The sequence below is a fragment of the Cibotium barometz genome, chromosome 33 (assembly GCF_041138505.1).
Source record: "Cibotium barometz isolate CiBa-2024 chromosome 33, ASM4113850v1, whole genome shotgun sequence".
Classification (NCBI taxonomy): domain Eukaryota; kingdom Viridiplantae; phylum Streptophyta; class Polypodiopsida; order Cyatheales; family Cibotiaceae; genus Cibotium; species Cibotium barometz.
This window is the reverse complement of record NC_141078.1, coordinates 37,053,071-37,059,453: the sequence shown is the minus strand read 5'-3', so window position 1 is coordinate 37,059,453 and position 6,383 is coordinate 37,053,071.

The following is a 6,383-nucleotide window of genomic DNA, read 5'->3' as shown; positions in this document are numbered from 1 at the left end:
ACACCGTCTCTTCGTCCTTGCTTTGCGTAGCGCCCTTTGCGCAGCGCCCGTACCCATACTCCACAGCTATATAAACCCCCGGCGGGGTGCTCTAGAGGCAACACGCATTTTTGCGCAACGTATGCCCCGTATGCCCCGTCTTTACCGCTGTCCGTCCCTGTGTAGTGTACTTGCTGCAGTACAGCCGCCCCTTGCTCAGAGGGCCCAGTCTTTGAATCATCTTTATTAGTTTGTTGTGAGTCATCAACCAGCACTTCAAAATTGGCTCAGCAATATTGTCAATTTTGGCCAATTTCTAAATTTAGCAGTTTGAGATCATACATGACATAGGCCTAGTACTAGGTCTCTATAACATCAACCAAAAGTCAGAACTCAAAAAGATTCACTCAGATGAGAGAAAATGCCATGCGTGGACAACTTTTGACCAGGCATGGACAACTCTGCCAGACAGGGTCAACTTATATAGCTCATAACTATTGACTTGTAAGTCTAATTGTGGGACATTCAAGTAGTCAAAAGTTATCTACTTGAGATGAGCTTTCTATTCATGCAAACAATTTCTCATCTTGGGTTGTGCATCAAAAGTTATTGCAGTTCAGAGAACTGTAACTTTTTAACAATCTTCCACTTGTCCTAATTCGTACCACTTCATACCTAGTCAAAATCAAACTTCCCAACTATGTTGAAATGCTAAAATATAACAAAATAGGCTACTCAAGCATACAATCAATAGAGTTTAGGACTTACTTGAGGATTTGGCCATAGATTGAGAGGTCGTAATAGAGTCCGCAAGTCCACAGCCAAGGTCTCCAATCTCCTTATAAGCTTCAGTTGATCCACACCATCCTTGATCCATAGACTTGATTACTACATGTTGTAAATCAACCAAATAAGTGAAATTAGTCCCAAAAAGATAGAAGTAGCTTATAAAGTCGTGTAAGTGCTTGTGGACTCCATGAGGACTCACAACAAGAAGCTTAAAGGGTATGTTGTAACATATAGTGCGTGTGAGTTGTGAGGAGTTTAGAGCTTGGAAGTCTTACTAATTACTCGCCAAACACTCACCTTCTTTGTGTTGAAATTGGGAATGCTAGCATGCAACTATACCAATTGGTCTTTGTATCATGATCACCGAAGAAGTCCAAGCCTTCATGATCACCTCCTCTTTCCTCTTGTTTGTAGCCAAACAAACACCTCCAAAGATGTGCTCAATGGGGCCTAATTTCACCTGTAAACACCACTAAGATACCAAATGCATTAACCATATAATGTAGATGAAAAATCCATCTCACTCACCATAAAGGATATACATACATACATGGAGTGGGCAAGGAGAGACAAAGCTCTCTTGGCCAAAGTTACAAACCTTTGGTGAGATAGAGAAGACAAACCTGTACCCAACAATACCTTTACCTTTCGTTGTCAACTCCAGGTCGAATCAATCTTCACACTCCAATGCAAATGTCAAAAGACTTAAACTTCGAAAAGATCTACTATGAAAACATGCAAGCAAATTATGCATGAGATTGAAGCAATAAGCTGAGACTATAACACAATATCCAACCAAAATAGCCTCAACCAAATTGCACACAATTTTTGAAGGTGCATCTAGATCAGCCTAGGATTAGCTAGAGAGATTAATACTAAGGAATGGCTGAAAAGGTATGTATCCAAAGGTCAAAGGTTCAAGTAGTTCAAAGGGTACAATACTCCTAGAGCACATGCCTTTTATAGTCCTAAGGCTCATGTGCCCTAATCCCACATGTAAATGACCCTAAGCCTATGTGCCTAGGCCTAGACTTGTACTTCACTTAGCCTTGAGCAAGAGCCAACGATCGCGGCTAGTGTGATACACATTGAAAAGCTCTGCAGATTGGTTCATTGCCCACCATCTGTGCTATCTGCACCGTGTGATCTTGGAGCGCTATTACATGTTGTAGAAATGAAGCACGAAACATAAAGAGATGTAGCTCTGCTCATTTGCCTAAAAGGCTAGATGAAACTGACGACACTACAATTTCTCTCTACTGGTTGTGTACTGCATGTCCTTAGCTGCAGTGATGGTGGGACTCAATGGTGAAGCTCGGCAAGATCATCAGCCGAGATCATGATGATGATGTCATGCGATTGATGGTGTAGAGTCTCGTAGCTGGAACCACACTAGGATGATAGGAGCCGATGAAGGTGCTTGCATAGCAAGGAAGAATATTTTGCAACACTTGTGCTAGCACTAGTAGTAATGCTGAGTCTAGAGACGAAATATTGTGATGCTGCACCTAAATGATGGCTCCGGTGTTTATGCCAAGTTCTGCCACACCCGCTGCTCTTGCTGCATTTTGTGCTCTACCAATAGTCATCAACTAAGCTTGAGAAGGCGATGACGGTTGCTATTCACAAATGCTGTTAACATGTTCACCAAAAGAACTGAGTTAGGTTAACAACACTAAGTTGCCTTAAGTTGTTGTATAAACACCAATTGCATCTACTTCTATACAAGGGCTATGGTGATGATTGTTGTTGTCGTCTGCTTCTGTTCAACGGTCATGTATAAACACTAATTGCGTCTGTTTCTGTTCAACGGTCATGTATAAAAACCAATTGCATCTGCTTCTGTTCAATGGTCATGTATAAACACCAATTGCGTTTGCTTCTATACAAGTGCTATGGTGCTGATTGTTGTTGTCGTCTGCTTCTGTTCAACGGTCATGTTGCACTTGACCACTCCCCTGCATATTACTATAGTAGTGATGAGATGGTTGAGACTTGCTCTTGATGACGATGAGTAGCCTTAACATGAAGCTGATCTAGATATAATCATGTTGTCGAGCCTTTTGGTAGCATTTCTCAGCCTATCATGTGCAGTGAAGCACAACAAAGCTCACAGCCATCAAATATGGGAAAGATCCTGTCTTTAAGACTTAATAAAAACCTTGACCTCCTTGGATCTCTTGACAATCCTCGACCTTAAGCTCTATCAAAGACTTAACCAACTCTACACACTTCTCGTTGAAAACTGCATCAAAATCTTTGTAAATTGTTCTTTGCACTTCGTAAGTTGGGACTGCACTTTCTTTAGAGTCACTGGTATATCCAGAGCACATGTGCTACCAATTTTTTGCCTGTTATCATCAATATTTTGCAAGCAGCCATACTTGGAAAACCAATGTATGAGGGCTGCTATAGCTCAATGAAGAAACTGAATGGTTTGACTAAAACATTCAGGATAAGGAGCGTAAAGAGGGAAATTTAGTGTTGTTATTTGGGACATGGAGTAATAAACAAACTAATCTTAAACTCTGGGAATCAAGACCCTTCAGGATCACTAAGATCACTCCACAAGGGTTAGTCATAATTGATGGTATTGAGACCAATGGGTACATTAATGAGAGCAAGCTAAAAATTTATTATGGAGCCCTAACTTCAGGATCACTAAGATCACTCCACAAGGGTTAGTCATAATTGATGGTATTGAGACCAATGGGTACATTAATGAGAGCAAGCTAAAAATTTATTATGGAGCCCTAACTCAAGACATGCTTGCTCAAATACATAAGAAGAAAGAGGAAAAGAACGAGCAAGACATAGTGAAAAGATGCCCAAGAAGAGGCTACGACCGAGGCTACGGCCAGAATCAACAAAGCAAAACAACAGATAGGAAAAACATTATCCACACCAACATGGCTATGCTATCATCCATGAAGAATGATGACTTGGATATTGAACCTGCAAAAAGCGTCAATATTCAAGTGTTAGAGTAGCTAGAAACACTAACACAAGCATAACTCTAATTGACACAGGGGAAAATCATAACCTAATGTCATATGAAACATGGGAACCTCTGGGTAAACCAAAATTGGTATAGACTAATGCAAAGGTGCATAGTATCTAGCTAGTGTGGTAAAGGTTGAAGGTTGATTGAATGTGTGCGTTCTTATCAATAATAACCCTATGGTTGAAAAGGTATATATTATGCATGTAAGTGTAATAGAAGAGTAGATATGGTTAGGAAGAGCGTGGATTGTCATATGAAACATTGGAATCTCTAGGTAAACCAAAATGGATCGTCATATTATGAAATGTGGATTGTCATATGAAACATGGGAATCTCTAGGTAAACCAAAATTGGTACAAACTAATGCAAATGTGTGTCGTATCCATGCTAGTGTGGTAAAGGTTGAAGGTTGTCTAAATGTGTAAATTCTAATTTCTTATCTCAATAATAACCCTATGGGACCGAAAAGGTGTATGTTATGCCTATAGGTGTTATGGAAGAGCAAATATTGTTGGGAGGAGCATGGATTGGTGCAATGGATTGTTCCACATAATGGAAAGAATAGACCATCCAAGTGCAAACAAAGAAATTCAGAATAAAAGTACCTCTTTGGTCTCGCTAAGTTCTAAGTTCAAAGGATGATCCAACAAGCCAAGAGATTTGTATTGAAGAAAAACAAGTTAAAGTAACAACTCCAATCATAGCTTATAGGGACCAGCTAACTAGAAAGCAATGGGTAACAATAAACCTCTAAAGGCACAAAATTATTATCAAGGGAATATAAAGATGTTTGGCTACCTAAGTAGCAAAAGAAGCAGTCCTTAGCTCAAGACCAAAGGAATCAATGCCACTGACGAGACCATAGTGGAAAAGTGAATCGATCAAACAGAGCCAAAGCTCCTGGGGTAGTACCAAAAGCAATGTTGATAGCACAAGGATACTACCAAGGTACCACAAAGATTTGGATACCTAAAAGGATACAAAAGCATGGGGAGGATGAAACTAGTTGTTCATGCCATCCTAAGTTTATCAACATGAAGGGGAAAATGATAAAAAGTAAACGTTAACACACCCCTAAGTGTTTCTATTCACACTTTCCTAACTCGAATAAAAAAGTTATCAACATGAATATCTCTAGATATTCACGCCTGTGAAAAACCTAACTGATTTTTCACATGGGTAGCTGGAACACTTAAGAAAACTGTAATTATGCCATCTCTCAGCTTTGCTAACCCTAACACATTTCTCTCAAACATCTTCTTGATGATGTGATTATCTTCTTGAAAATCACATGTGAAAAACCAATCTAAATCTTCACACCCAAATAATAGTTAACATTACCTATGTTATTAAATTCATCTCTTCATAAGCATTACATGTATTCCTAACATGTATCAACTTCATTAAATAGATATCATTTTTCTAGCGTGAATATCTCGAGCTATTCTCACTGCCTATGAAAAACTAGTCTGGTTTTTCACTTCAATAAAATGTTTAGAACTAACCTTTGTTCTACCAATTTCACATTCTTAAGCCTAACTAAATCATTTTAACAAATTTTTATCATCAATCACTAACATTTTTTTAGGCGTGAATATCTCAGATATTCGTGGCCATGAAAAAATAGACTGGTTTTTCATGTCATTGAAAGTTCTCACATAAATGGTTTCACAAGCACTTAATCTGATTTCCCATATTTCATGAAACCATTCTAACTTAATTTTGTTGACATTTGCTAACCTTTTTTGGTATGAATATCTCCAGATATTATGAGAAGCCAATCTAGTTTTTCATGTCTAGCCCAAACCAAACCAAAGCAGCTTATATCATACAGAAAGCTTCAGTAACACCAACTTGTAACATTAACAAACTAACTTTTTAAAAAAATTTGAAAACAAAATAAAATAGGGCATGCAAGGAAAATGAGGAGCACCTTTACTAGCTAGTGAAGGTTGACATAATTGATTTCCAATGTTATAGGATGGCTCTCCTCTTGCAAAGGAATAGGAGGATTCGGATTACGCATCCTCCTGAAACATTTGAACAGATTGGGACCACGTCAACCAAGAAGAAGGGCAAAAACAAACTCTCCCGAGCATAAAAGCTAACACACTTAGGCCCATACTTGGGGAATATGACATGTACCATAATCAATAGGGAGGTGCCAACACCCAAGGGAAAATTCTCATTCCAATACCATTCCTTGGAGTGCTTATAGTTCTTGGAGACGCCAAAGGTCAAGAAAAAGTTAGAAGCCATTGGTTTGGATCAGTACGCACAATAGCTATCGAAGATAATCAATGCCCTACTTTGTGTTACATTTATAAAGACTTGTTTTAAGAGGATCAAGACAAGGGAGGTTATGTTACTTGATGGCAGCACTAAGAGGATAATGATCAAGGAAGATGGCCTCAGGCAGATAATACAACTACCCACACACACCAAATGGAGAAGAAAGAACTACTCTTTGACACACAATGCTCAAGGGGAGAGTCAAAAATAACGGGGTGAAGTACTCCAATGTCAAGGAGAGGGCATATGAGTTGACTAGTAGAGTTGTTTCCATGATTATGCAGATTAAGCCAGTGGATAGATATAACAGAATATTGAT